The sequence below is a fragment of the Schistocerca nitens genome, chromosome 9 (assembly GCF_023898315.1).
Source record: "Schistocerca nitens isolate TAMUIC-IGC-003100 chromosome 9, iqSchNite1.1, whole genome shotgun sequence".
Lineage (NCBI taxonomy): Eukaryota > Metazoa > Arthropoda > Insecta > Orthoptera > Acrididae > Schistocerca > Schistocerca nitens.
In genome coordinates, this window is record NC_064622.1 from 43,991,386 (window position 1) to 44,007,218 (window position 15,833).

Here is a 15,833-nt window from a genome sequence, read left to right on the forward strand (position 1 = left end):
GAGAGGTGATACTCCTACGTGGCGCGTCCCAGGTGGCGGATAGGGAAGCCCTCACCGGTTTACTGGCGGACTTGAGTGAAATAAAATACCTCTCGCGGACCAAACACACCCTCTTCGGTTAACAACCGGAGTTGTAAATCGGAGCTTGCTCCAACTAAGGTTGACAACCTTCGACAGTCAAAAATGGAAAGGTCTCTTAGGAAAAAAATTCCACCGTCCTGCTCAAAAAGGCAGGGAAAGGCTACATCGGATTCGGTGGGTAGTCAACTAGAAGACAGCAACGAATCGGAGCGTTTGCAACCATCCAAATGCACACTAAAACACAAAAAGAAGATTAAACATGAGCAAATAAATTACATAGCAACACACAACATAAACTCACTACTTCAGACCGGAAAACTCAAGGAGCTCACAGATGAACTAAATAAACAAAAAATTTTAATAACAGGGATCCAAGAAATGAGAAACACCACAGAGGACCCATTCGAATCACAAGGATACAGAATTTATAATGGGAAACCAGGACCGAGGGCAGTGAAACAATGTCCCCAGTTTGGAACAGGGTTTTTAGTAAACATAAAAATAATAGATTCAGTAACGGATTTCCAAGCAGTATCACCAAGAATTGCGACTCTAAGCTTTAAAACAATGAATAGAACCTCTACAATAATAAATGCTCATGCCCCAACAAATGAAAAAAATTGTCTAACAAAAACAAAGGAAGAGGTAGATAAATTTTGGGACCTTCTAGAACAAACTGTGAACAGAGTAAATAAAAAGAATGTAAAAATCTTATTGGGAGATTTCAATGCTCAGTTGGGAAAAGAAAGGAAATATAAAGATATAATTGGAAAATGGAGTCCACATAAATTTACAAACAAAAACGGTCAAAGACTTGTAGAACTCTGCAGAGAACACAACCTTATATCTAAATCAACATACTTTAAGAGGAAGCCAAGTAAACTTAAAACATGGAAACATCCAGACTGGAGGGAGGACGAGTGGCAGCTAGACCATGTCTATATGGACAAAAATTTTCATAAGGAGATCCACAATGTTAAAGTACTGAGAGGAGTAGACACAGGCTCAGACCATTATATGGTTAAAATTAAAATCAAATTCACGCCGTTAAAGAAGAGGACCGGAAAAACTAATAAAATAAAAAGGAGGTTTGACCCACATCAGCTAATTAAAAATAATAAGTACCAACAAATAACACAAACCATCAAATTAACAGATGATCTAGAACAACTAGTGCCTAATCTTAAAAAAGAAGCAGAGAATCTAGCTCCCTTGAACCCACGAAGGAAACATGCATGGTGGACATCAGAATGTGACAAATTCCATGAAGATAGACACCAAGCATGGTTAAAGTTTCAAACACATAAAACTGAAAAAAATGCCATCAACCTAAAAAATGAAAGAAAAAAATTCACTCAAAATATTAGAAGAATCAAGAGAGGATTTAATAAAGATATTATAAAGTCTATAGAAGGTAATCATGAAACCAACTCCAGGAACTACTACAAAATCTTTGGGAAACAACTACAATAATATGAGGCCCCTACACTAATACTGAAAGATGAAGATGGAAGAATTGCACACAGTAACAAGGAAAATGCAGAAATCATGGCAAAAGCATTTTATAAACTTCTGAATTGCGAGGAACCCAAAGAACCCTTACAAATCAACATAAATACCCCAATAAAAACCAAACCTAACAAACTAGACCCTCCAACTTTCCAAGAAGTAGAAGAAATTCTTAAAGAACAAAAAAATTATAAGGCATGTGGAGAAGATCAGGTTTTTGTTGAAATGTGGAAATATGCAAGTGACACAGTCAAGACCTCCTTACACATGGCTCTAACAAAAATTTGGGTAACAGAACAATTTCCCGAACATTGGACCACAGCTATCATCCACCCACTACACAAAAAGGGAGATAAGAGCAACCCAGACAACTACAGAGGAATCTCTCTCCTAGATTGCACATATAAAATTCTATCCAAGATCCTATATGAAAGAATCAAGGAGCAATTATAACACGAGTTAGGGGAATATCAGGGAGGTTTCAGACCATGGAGAAGCTGTGCAGAGCAGATAATTAGTTTAAAATTGATTATGGCATACTACAAGAAACGGAACAAACCTCTGGCAATAACATTTATACATTTTAAGAAGGCATATGACTGTCTCCACAGACCTTCAGTATTAAAAATTTTAAGAAATCTAGGACTCCATCCAAAACTAATTAAAATAATACAACTCACTCTAACCAACACCAAATCAAAAGTGAAGTTTAGAGGAGAAATTTCGGAACCATTCCTCATAAAAACAGGCTTAAGACAAGGTGACTGCCTATCACCATTACTTTTCAACTGTGCACTGGAATACATAATGAGAGAATAGTACAAGGACAATCCAAAGCGGATAAGAATTGGAAGTGCAAAAGATATTAGCTTAAACTGCTTGGGATTCGCTGATGATCTTGCTCTCCAAGCCAACACCGTTCAAGAAGCCAGGCAACAAGTGAAATCACTACAAGAAATAGCAGAGAAAGTAGGCCTTAGAATATCATTTGAAAAAACGGAGATTATGCTAACTGGTCCACCACTTGCAAACAAAATTACAATAGGAGAACAGGAAATCAAAATTATTGATAAATTTAAATATTTAGGCGAAATAAGAACATACAATCTAAATGAGAAGCCATCATGGCAAAATAGAATAAAAAAACTGAACTATGCAAATTACATTACCAAAACTACATGCAACAAAAAAAGCCTATCTATAGATGCAAAATTAAAACACTATAAGACAGTTACACAACCAGAAATAACGTATGCAGCTGAAACTATCTTCAAAACAACTAATACAGCAGAAATTGACAGAATACTAAAAATAGAAAGAAGAATAATTAGGACATGTATAAATAAACAGTATAAAATAAATGGACACTGGAGAATAGCATCAAATGAAACAGTATATAAGAAAATAGAACCAGTCATGAGCACAATCAGGAAGAAACGCATCTCATTCTTTGGACATCTGATGAGAACTCCAGAAAACAGAATTAGTAAAAAAATAATACAAAAATTGTGGAAGAGCAAGAGCGACATTAAATGGATCACAGAAATTAAGGAAGATATAAAAGAACTTCAAATTACAGTAGATGACCTAAAAAACAAGACAGAGAAAACCAGAATACTGCAAGACCCGCAAACCAGACTACAAATGAAAATCAATAAAAGGAGTACGGGAAGAGTTGTCTCAGATGAAGAAAGAAAGAAAATATCTGAAAGAATGAAGAAATAGTGGGCAGACAGAAGAGCAAAACACCTTTCATATAAGAATAGCCTCTAATAATTATATTACCTAAATATATTAAGTTATTATTGAACCAAATTGTATCCATGTGTAACAACTCGTTTAGAACTTTGTATTTTTGACTACAGTGGTCCAATGAAGGCCATAAAATAAATAATAATAAAAAAAAGGCATGGATTCCGGTCCAGATTGTATATCAGTCAGGTTCCTTTCAGAATATGCTGATACAATAGCTCCATATTTAGCAATTATATACAACAGCTCGATCACAAAAAGTTCCACACCTAAAGACTGGAAAATTGCTCAAGTCACACCATTACATAAAAAGGGAAATAGGTGTAATCCGCTGAATTACAGGCCCATTTTATTAACTTCGATTAACAGTAGGGTTTTGGAACATATACTGTGTTCGAACATTATGAATTACCTCGAAGAAAACGATTTATTGGCACATAGTCAGCACTGATTCAGAAAATATCGTTCTTGTGAAACACAACTAGCTCTTTATACTCATGAAGTAGTGAGTGCTATCGACAGGGGATGTCAAATTGACTCCATATTTTTAGATTTCCAGAAGGCTTTCGACATCATTCCTCACAAGCGTCTTCTAAGCAAACTGCGAGCCTATGGAATATCACTCAGTTGTGCGACTGGATTCGTGATTTCCTGTTAGAAAGGTCACACTTCGTAGTAATAGACGGAAAGTCATTGAGTAAAATAGAAGTAATATCCGGCGTTCCCCAAGGAAGTGTTATAGGTCCTCTGTTGTTCCTGGTGAATATTAACGAGATAGGAGACAATCTGAGTAGCCCTATTAGATTGCTATCAGATGATGCTCTTATTTACCGTCTCGAAAGTCATCAGATGACCAAAACGAATTGCAAAATGATTTAGATAAGGTATCCGTATGGTGCGAAAAGTGGCAATTTGCCCTGAATAAAGAAAAGTGTGAAGTTATTCACATGAGTACTAAAACAAATCAGCTAAATTTGGATTACGTGATAAGTCACACAAATCTGAAGGCTGTAAATTCAACTAAATACTTAGGGATTACAATTACAAATAACCTAAACTGGGATGATCACATAGATAATATTGCGGATAGAGCAAACCAAAGACTGCGATTCATTGGCAGAACACTTAGAAGGCGCAAATGGTCTACTAAAGAGACTGCTTACATCACTCTTGTCCGTCCTATTCTGGAGTACTGCTGTGCGGTGTGGGATCCTCATCACGTGGGACTGACTGATGACATCGAAAAAGTTCAAAGAAGGGCAGCTCGTCTTGTATTATCGCGAAATAGGGGAGATAGTGCCACAGACATGATACGTTAATTGGAGTGGCAATCATTAAAACAAAGGCGTTTTTCGTTGCGACGGGATCTTCTCATGAAATTTCAATCACCAATTTTCTCTACCGATTGCGAAAACATTCTGTTGGCAAGCACCTACTCAGGGAGAAATGATCGTCACGTTAAAATAAGAGAATTCAGGGCTCGCACAGAAAAATTTAAGTGCTCGTTTTTCCCGCGCGCCGTACGAGAGTGGAACGGAAGAGAGAGAGCTTCAAGGTGGTTCACTGAACCGTCTACCAGGCACTTTGTTGTGAATAGCAGAGTAATTGCGTAGATGTAGACGACCCTAAAACTACAGGCAACTTACCGCATCGCAAACTCTACTGCAGTGCTAACACAGTCGTCGAAGCACGTCTTTCGGCAGAGCAGCGCGCTGGAGCTTTAAGTCGAGGCACCGTCTGAAGTCAATCGCGGTTCCTCAGGAAAGTGCGTAGGCGGATGCACTTTGGTCATTACATCGGTGTCCCAAAAGTTTTAGTCTCCTTCCGAACTAGAAGAACTTTGTTTCTCATAATTTATTTCACTACACGAGCGGTTTTAAATAATTCCTAAATGCTAGAGGTGAGTCCACTAAAGTCTGGCTCTAGAAGCCTTCCGGTAACACAGGCATCAGGCTTCGCTGAAAGATTGATTTTTCTCTTCTTAGCTGCCCAAGTTTCGCGTAGATACAGAGCTGTGCTCCAAACAGGTTTGCACGAATATGTTTTCTGGTTTCAAGATTTATATTTATTGATGTTGTTCGTTTTTATAGGAATCTTGAGCACTTCTCGGTACAGTACCTTCATTGCACCTACTTCCTTTTTTTAACTACTTCCGAGACAGCAGAATTCAGCCACCTTGAAGAGTCTCTCGCCCAAGTTAGGAATTTAGTTATCCAGCATTCCTAGCTCTTACACGCAATATTTCCTTTGTTTTCTCTTTGTTTATGTGCATATTACAGCCATAAGCTAGGACACGTTCCACTTCACGAAGCATCTGACTCAATTCCTTTTTACTTTCGGAGTGCACTGCTAGGACATCAGCGAACGGTTTTGGTTGATTTTCTGTCCGTGACAAATAACTCCCACGTCGAGGTATCTCTTTCTTCATTACTTCGAGATATAAACATTGCTACTGACAGTAAGCATCCGTGCTACACTGCTTTTCTGATTTTGTTACATGTTTAATTATCTCTGTATTAACAACACCAATCCGCTTCGCATAAAGAGAAGGGTTTATCCTTATAACTATACTTGATGCCCGAGTACTGCCAACAATAAGGAAGGTTCCAGAATGAGATTTTCACTCTGCAGCGGAGTGTGCGCTGATATGAAACTTCCTGGCAGATTAAAACTGTGTGCCCGACCGAGACTCGAACTCGGGACCAGAAAGGTTACATTCGATCCTACATCATCAAAGGCATCTTCAAATCTAGGAATGCAGCATGTACTTCTATATAAATGGTGAATGACGCAACCACGCAAAACTACTTTTTAAATGTTTTGTTTTAGTGCCATATCCGGTTTCGGGCTACCATGCCCATCTTCAGATGGCTTATACTTTTCGTTACATAGTGTTGTGGTCGACAGCATGTCATCTGCTCCACAATACGTTCTACTAAATGGCAATATTTTTTGTCGCGGTCCAATTTTAAAAACTCCAGATGAGTGATTTTATTGAGTGACGAAAATCTTCAAGTGTGGAAAAAAGGAAGGAATTATAAAAATCAACTAGATAAATGTATGCTAAATCAAAGTTATAAAGCGATTTATGCGAAAAGCTTAACTCTCATTTGTTATCTTCTTTGTTTTTTGGGCTCTTTTTCCGCTGTTGCTGATGTACCAGTTTTATACGTTAAAAACAGTCTTTTGCAACAGTAATGAAACTCTTATTAAGATCAAACGCGTTTCGCCTTATTCTGATGTATCTTCAGCATTCACGTTTTCGTTGTTTACGCCATTCTTGGTTCAAATGGCTCTGAGCACTATGGGACTCAACTGCTGAGGTCATCAGTCCCCTAGAACTTAGAACTAGTTAAACCTGACTAACCTAAGGACATCACGAACATCCATGACCGAGGCAGGATTCGAACCTGCGACCGTAGCGGTCTTGCGGTTCCAGACTGCAGCGCCTTTAACTTACGCCATTCTTCTTGTTCTTCTACATGTGTTACATTTTAGCACATACGCTTTCACTAATACTAAATATTTTCACGTTTTTGTGTTGTGAAGGACCACTGTCATCTCGGCGTTATTGTTACTGACAAGGTTGTCGTTGCTGTGACTGACAATGTAGTGCTCGTGCAGTATCACTAGAATTGTCCACCTCAGGGCCAACAGTATGGAAAGTTTTGCGGTCTGTTTTACATTGGTGCCCGTACAAGATCCAGACGGTGCAGCAACTGAAACCTCATGATCTTCAGCGACGTTCGGAATTTGCTCTTCGGTTTGTGGTACAGATCGAAGTTGAGGACATGTGACCGGGCAATATTCTGTGGAGTGACGAGGCGCATTTTACACTAGAGGGTGCATTGAATACACACAACTATCGAATCTGGGGTACCAAGAGCCATTTCACTCGCCGTATGCGACTGTGCAGTGTGGATTCACAAGAACCTTTACTCTCGTCCCGTTCTTCTTTGAAGAGAACACATCGAGAGGGCCTGTCAGTTGTACCATGACGTCTGCGTGTTATCGAGACCTCCTTTGTACAGGGCAACACTTCACATCACTCGCACAATAAAACATCTGCTTAATGCAACTTTCCACGAACGTGTTATCTCGAGATGCTTGGGTGTAAGATCACCTGGTCTAAATCAATAGCTCTTGGGATATCTAGAAGTACGCGTTTACCAGGAACACGTTCGCTCTCTACCTGATCTGAGGGCCAGTATATAGGGACGCTTGCTCAGATCCAACCGGAACTGCTGCGAGCAACTGTTGATCAAGTCGTTTTACGGATGCAGCAACTCTTCTACGGACCCGGCGCTCATATTAAACAAATTGTGTAAGCGGTGGTTAATACTAAAATCAACATTATGTCTTTCTCACTAGTTGAATCTTTTCCTATTCCATTACATGTGGAAACATTTCTACATGTCTTTCTTGCATTCACAGCAACAGATTAGCACCTGTTGCCCTCAATTGGAACTAACTTATTTCCAGCGTAAACCGGTTCCGCATTAACGCATTAGAATATCTACCAAGTTTCACTGGCGTACGATAATTACAGCCCATGCTAGATCTCTGTAAGTAGCTACACTTTAATTATAACCAAGCGGTACGTAAAACTGTGGTTTGAGACGAAAAACGAGTGCGCCCCTGACATAGATGTTTGCTTTCAAATTGCGGACAGTTCATTATGGGTGACGTCTATTTATAATGGTTCAAATGGCTCTGAGCACTATGGGACTCAACTGCTGTGGTCATAAGTCCCCTAGAACTTAGAACTACTTAAACCTAACTAACCTAAGGACATCACAAACATCCATACCCGAGGCAGGATTCGAACCTGCGACCGTAGCAGTCGCACGGTTCCGGACTGCGCGCCTAGATGACGTCTATTTATAGACGGACGTGAAAATAAACAGTTACTTTCTAGACTACATTATGCTTTGAAGTACGTTTCGGTTGGAATTTACTCTTTCTGATGGCCTACAAGAATCAATAGAATTTTAGAAAGCAGAAAATATTTTTTGCTTAAAATTTATAAACATTCATCGAGGTTCTTTATCTACATTACGATTCGCTTTGTTTACATGAATAGACGCCGTATTGCAAATCAAAGTGAATTACATGAAATTATTAATTATTAAGTTAATCAATAAGTGCTGCATGTCAAACTGTACGGAATAATTAACGCACCACAGTAAGTAGTCAAAGACCGAAATGTAAAAATGGTTTTGACGGAATCTGCAATGGAAAATGATACTAATTCAGATCTTCAAGTTCAGTTATTACGGAAGACTATTAGTTTTAGCTAATATAAAATACTTTACAGGAAAGGGTGAAAGCTTAACTTTCAAATGGAGTAGGCCACTTTTACCAAATCTACTGATTAGCTCACAAACTTTTATTCGCTTCGAACTACAGTGCTGGAAGTTTGTGGTAAGTTCCTATGGGACCAAATTGCTGAGGGAATTGGTCCCTACGCCTTCACACTACTTAATTTGGTTTAAACTAACTTACGCTAAGGACTACACACACAGCCATGCCAGAGGCAGGACTCGAACCTCCGACGATGAAGGGGGGGGGGGGGGGGGGGGAGCGAACCGGGGCTATGCGTCTAAGACCACGCTAAATTCGATTACTTGTAACTTTCAGTTAACAGCGCCCTACTGAAAAGTGATTATACAAATAGACTTGGAACACATGAAATAAATGTGACATTTTGTTTACACGAGTTCTTGAGGTTTTTAAGTAAATACTGCATATTACTATATAAACGCATTGAGAATAAGACAAAATTTTTCAATATTTGGAAGTGGAAGAACCTCATAGATAGAAGGATTCCACCTGCCTTGTCGCAATTTGAGTATCAATTACTAGTTATTGTTAATCCTTTCTCTATGTAATGTTTCAGAATTACCCATTTGCAACCCAAGCATACAGTGAGCACAACTTTTCCTGTCAAAGGTTGAGTGTGAAATATTTTTGTTTTGGCGAAGACCTAAGACGCCATTTCTTGGTCGATCTTTTCTTTGCGAGTTGGTGATAGTGCACCCAGTTATCATCTCTTCCAGTAGTTCTGTCCAGAAATCCATTACCTTCCAACTGGAAACGACGCAAAAGTTCCTCACAGGCAACGACGGGACGACCTCTGAATTCAGCAGTCAACTGAGGTGGAGCTCGTCTTGAGGACACATCATTCAGTGACAGCACATAATGAACAATAATGCATTGTGAAACATAAGTAATACAAAAAAATGGCTATATGGTTTACAGTAAAACCCTCATTTCCTTCACAAGCTCTTACACTCTGAAATGTTGTCGTGTGTCAATAAACGGTGTTTTGGACCGGGCACGGAGTGTCTCTTTCTTTTAACCAGGACGCGACAGGTACAATAAGCACGAATGTGGTTTCGAGAGGTTTAATCTCATCCGTTTCATATCTACACTCCTGGAAATTGAAATAAGAACACCGTGAATTCATTGTCCCAGGAAGGGGAAACTTTATTGACACGTTCCTGGGGTCAGATACATCACATGATCACACTGACAGAACCACAGGCACATAGACACAGGCAACAGAGCATGCACAATGTCGGCACTAGTACAGTGTATATCCACCTTTCGCAGCAATGCAGGCTGCTATTCTCCCATGGAGACGATCGTAGAGATGCTGGATGTAGTCCTGTGGAACGGCTTGCCATGCCATTTCCACCTGGCGCCTCAGTTGGACCAGCGTTCGTGCTGGACGTGCAGACCGCGTGAGACGACGCTTCATCCAGTCCCAAACATGCTCAATGGGGGACAGATCCGGAGATCTTGCTGGCCAGGGTAGTTGACTTACACCTTCTAGAGCACGTTGGGTGGCACGGGATACATGCGGACGTGCATTGTCCTGTTGGAACAGCAAGTTCCCTTGCCGGTCTAGGAATGGTAGAACGATGGGTTCGATGACGGTTTGGATGTACCGTGCACTATTCAGTGTCCCCTCGACGATCACCAGTGGTGTACGGCCAGTGTAGGAGATCGCTCCCCACACCATGATGCCGGGTGTTGGCCCTGTGTGCCTCGGTCGTATGCAGTCCTGATTGTGGCGCTCACCTGCACGGCGCCAAACACGCATACGACCATCATTGGCACCAAGGCAGAAGCGACTCTCATCGCTGAAGACGACACGTCTCCATTCGTCCCTCCATTCACGCCTGTCGCGACACCACTGGAGGCGGGCTGCACGATGTTGGGGCGTGAGCGGAAGACGGCCTAACGGTGTGCGGGACCGTAGCCCAGCTTCATGGAGACGGTTGCGAATGGTCCTCGCCGACACCCCAGGAGCAACAGTATCCCTAATTTGCTGGGAAGTGGCGGTGCGGTCCCCTACGGCACTGCGTAGGATCCTACGGTCTTGGCGTGCATCCGTGCGTCGCTGCGGTCCGGTCCCAGGTCGACGGGCACGTGCACCTTCCGCCGACCACTGGCGACAACATCGATGTACTGTGGAGACCTCACGCCCCACGTGTTGAGCAATTCGGCGGTACGTCCACCCGGCCTCCCGCATGCCCACTATACGCCCTCGCTCAAAGTCCATCAACTGCACATACTGTTCACGTCCACGCTGTCGCGGCATGCTACCAGTGTTAAAGACTGCGATGGAGCTCCGTATGCCACGGCAAACTGGCTGACACTGATGGCGGCGGTGCACAAATGCTGCGCGGCTAGCGCCATTCGACGGCCAACACCGCGGTTCCTGGTGTGTCCGTTGTGCCGTGCGTGTGACCATTGCTTGTACAGCCCTCTCGCAGTGTCCGGAGCAAGTATGGTTGGTCTGACACACCGGTGTCAATGTGTTCTTTTTTCCATTTCGAGGGGTGTATATATCTTCGGTGTGAGCTGTGTGCCAGGATTGGAGAGTTTCAAGGAAATAATGTTTAGTTTTTAAGACATTCCTTTTATCTTGTACCAGAATTTGCTAATCGTGAGTTTGGTGAATTTTGTTGTACTAGTGACCTTAGACGTTCCTTGTTTACCCGCCATCGTAGGAGAGTAGACTGCACATTTTTGGACGGAAGATCATGGATGTGTAGACGAGGTATATTGTTGTATTATCGTTATTAGTAAAAAATGGGGTAACAATAAATAAAAGAACACACTGATCAGAATTCAACACGTACACCATGGGTATGTAACGGACAGAGTTAATACCCTTGACACTAGATTCGTGATTACTTTTTCTTTTATCAGCACATTGTTGGTTACTGTCACGTGGAGAAAGCACGAATCTTGTTTGAAGAGGTTTAATCCCATCCGTTACTTCCCTATATTCTATGTGACGAATGCTGACAAGTGTTGTAGGTGCTGATACAAATTTTAATTCGTTACTTCTGTCTCCGTCGTTATCGTAGACAAAAGCGAGACTCTATATGTCTCGGGAACATCAATTGGATACGATTAATACGCATATCAGCTACGTCTGGGGCACAGGCAGGATTAACCCCATTTCGCTCGTTGGTAAGGCTCTATTCCAATACGGGAGAGCGCCGCCAATACTGATGCGAGTTTAGATGGGGAATAGCAAATGGGCTGAGACGTGAGTTGGAATTTGTATCGGGGAGGGAGACGTACTTGGGTATTCAGTGCATGTATGGTAGACACAGTGCATCTGCCTAAGTAAGCGTTTTATACAGTTTATTACTGTTGACTGCTGCTGTGTTTTCAGCACGTGTAACCACCTGAAAATGATCTGCGACCGAAATTTCAATCGTAGTAATAAATAATACAGTCTGTGGCTAATGTGATACCATTACAAGCTCGACGAAACTGTGATCCCTCAACAAATACAGTTGTGTATCAGAGATATCTGCTCCAACGCGGTGTTAGTCGGTGATCGAGCGGTTACTTGGTAATAACACACTTTTTTTAAGCAACAACAAGCTGCCAGCTGTTCGTGAACTGTCGAAACAAAAGAATAATTACCGGCCAACCGTAAATCGATAGTACAACTTTTAGAAATTAATGAACCTCAAGGTTTTCATTTGAATTACCCTCGTACAACTGCCGAAATGACCATGAAAGGTCTCTGTTGGATTCCTTTCATGTTAATTTCTTAAATCTGTTGTCATATACCGCATAAATTCCATTTCTAAATTTACTGTGGTGTTTCTGACTCTATCTGGGAGGAGACTGAGCAGTGGAACGCGTTACTTTTACACATAAACAAGAACGATCTGTCACACTACTACACTTTAAAACACAGTTTATATGTAATTCATGTCACACAGTCTCATATGGAACCTACATCCGCTTTCTTTTATATACTGTATATGATAAGATACTGTCATCCCCATTCCCTTCTGTGTGAAAATATGAATGAGCAAATATATTTCTAGTTGCGTGCTTGATGGTAGCAGAGAAGCCTACTTGCTAGAGAACAGTAGGACCAACGTCGGAACAGGTAGCTACGCTTTCTAAAAGCAACGAGGTTTCTGTTCTTGGTACGGTCCTGTCCGTCCCTTGTCATGTTGGTATAGGAAGCTGCCCCTCTGGTCACTTCCGTTTTTTTCTGTGAGGTACTCTCGGTAGGGGCCCACACCAGCCTGTCCGCGGCGAACGTCTGAAGTGGTAAGATCTCCGGCTAAGCACGTCTCTGCTAAGTCCGTAGGATAATGGATTTCTTAAGTTCAGCCTAACCGGAAATTTAATCACCTTTGTTTCAGGTTTAGATCTAAAATATCTTATGTTATCTTAAATTGCAACGCAGTGTAATTCGAGTGTGAAGTTCAGAATATCATCCAGTAGCTGCTTTGTCAGTACTTTGTGAGCAAAGTGGAACCACGTGTGGATGATCCGTAACTCTAACTGAGATCATCAATCTTAAATGCGAATGTGCGTGAGATTGTAACGTCTCGTCTTGACAATATTTTTCAATATAGCAACATTTATTTATGTTCAGCCCAGGTGGGGTGTACTTTGTGAGACTAGTATCACATGCTTATAAAATTGTTTCACCCATCAGGTTAATAGTATGACGACAGTAACCAGTTGGAGGTTTTACTTTTCTAAATTGCGTTTCGATGTAATTTATTTTAATTTTCAAAATTATTGTGGAGTTACACCTCTTTGTGTAAACCAAGTTGACTACGTGAAGCATGTGGTGTAATCATCAAAGTAGTCCTCAGCTATTCTTTTCGGGAGGATTTCACAGAGAGTTAGTATGAATTTAGTATACCAGTGTGTGGTAATTTCATGACGGACAAGATTGCGCTACGAATGTAACTTCTTTGGGTGAAAATTGAATCGGTTGGATGTGGTTAATTTCCTCTTGCATATGTTACAACGTTCTTCTACATCTACATCTACATCCATACTCCGCAAGCCACCTGACGGTGTGTGGCGGAGGCTACTTTGATTACCTCTATCGCTTCTCCCTTCTATTGCAGTCTCGTATTGTTCGTGGAAAGAAAGATTGTCGGTATGCCTCTGTGTGGGCTCTAATCTCTCTGATTTTATCCTCATGGTCTCTTCGCGAGATATACGTAGGAGGGAGCAATATACTGCTTGACTCTTCGGTGAAGGTATGTTCTAGAAACTTTAACAAAAGCCCGTACCGAGCTACTGAGCGTCTCTCCTGCAGAGTCTTCCACCGGAGTTTATGTATCGTCTCCGTAACGCTTTCGCGATTACTAAATGATCCTGTAACGAAGCGCGCTGCTCTCCGTTGGATCTTTTCTATCTCTTCTATCAACCCTATCTGTTACGGATCCCACACTGCTGAGCAGTATTCAAGCAGTGGGCGAACAATCGTACTATAACCTACTTCCTTTTCTTTGTGTGTTATTTTATGAATGCAGTGTCGCATGCAGTCTCTCAGTCTTGGCTCCATATTTGATGAGTTCTGTAGTATTACAAATTCACATTTTTACAATCAAATAAGGCACCAGTTTAGTTATGACTCAAGTTTAATATGCTGAAATTTTAACGGAACAATGAGCAATGTTAAAATAAATGTCCAAATATAAACTGATTCATTTCTTTTTATTTAAACTCTCCTTTTATATATATATCACCGGTTGTCGTCAGATGACTATTAAAATATTATAATTAATGTTAGTCTGGTTGGCAATTTGGTAAACTAGACTGGATACCTGGTGAAACAGTTGCTCAGTAATGCAAGGATAATTTCCCCAGATAGCTCACAGCTTTTAACCAGCTTTTATTTTCTTAAATATTAGCACCGCTTTCGGAACAACTTCATGCATCAACCTTACAATCACAAGAGGAAAATCTGATAAATTCGAGCTCATGAACGGGCTACCTGACAGTCATTCTTCCCCGCGCGTCGAGTGCGAACGGTGCAGGAAAGACTGAAGTGACAGAAGTACAACAATCAACATCCGCTGCATTCCGAAAGATGCCTCCTCGAGTACACATGTTGATGTAGACGCTGATACTTGCAGGAGACAGCATTTTTAGTGCTGCATTGAAATACTGAAACTAAACTATTGGAGAGGTAAGCCAGTTAGCTCAGCCGATGTTCCGATTATTCCGCTAGTGTTGTGGACGGACTTGCAACCTTGTCGGCTGGGTGCAGCTGCTACTTGGCCGCCGCTCTGCTTAAAGAGGCAGGGTGCCGCTGACCGGTGCCCTGTGAAACGCATTCTTGGCTGCTCGCGAAGTGCATTTGTCCACCTGTCGTGACCGAACATGCCAAACGACCTGTACCACACAGCCTGAATCGATAAACTCGGTTCTCAGAATTCTCCCGTCTACCTGCTTATTCGGACATACAGTATCAAAGAAAATAAAAAAAAAACTGGAACATGCGCTATGGAAGCTTAATACACCAATTCAAACTGTTGAAAACCTTCAAAGTTGCTTATTTATACACTACTGGCCATTAAAATTGCTACACCAAGAAGAAATGCAGATGATAAACGGGTATTCAATGGACAAATATATTATAGTAGAACTGACATTTGATTACATTTTCACGCAATTTGGGTGCATAGATCGTGAGAAATCACCTCTGGCCGTAATAACGGCCTTGATACGCCTGGGCATTGACTCAAACAGAGCTTGGATGACGTGTACAGGTACAGCTGCCCATGCAGGTTCAACACGATACCACAGTTCATCAAGAGTAGTGACCGGCGTATTGTGACGAGACAGTTGCTCGGCCACCATTCACCAGACGTTTCCAATTGGTGAGAGATCTGGAGAATGTGCTGGCCAGGGTAGCAGTCGACCATTTCTGTATCCAGAAAGGCCCGTACAGGACCTACAACGTACGGTCGTGCATTATCCTGCTGAAATATAGGGTTTCGCAGGGATCGAATGAAGGATAGAGCCACGGGTCGTAACACATCTGAAATGTAACGTCCACTGTTCAAAGTGCCGTCAATGCGAACGAGAGGTGACCGAGACGTGTAACCAATGGCACCCCATACCATCACGCCGGGTGATACGCCAGTATGGCGATGACGAATACACGCTTCCAATGTGCGTTCACCGCG

The 15,833-nt window shown here is 41.6% G+C and overlaps 1 protein-coding gene across 1 annotated transcript in view; it reads right to left on the minus strand.

The window, feature by feature from the left end:
- Positions 1 to 15,833, minus strand: part of LOC126203579 (glucose dehydrogenase [FAD, quinone]-like) — a 234,152-nt gene that overhangs the window by 14,712 nt on the left and 203,607 nt on the right. The gene's annotated exons all lie outside the window — the stretch shown is intronic.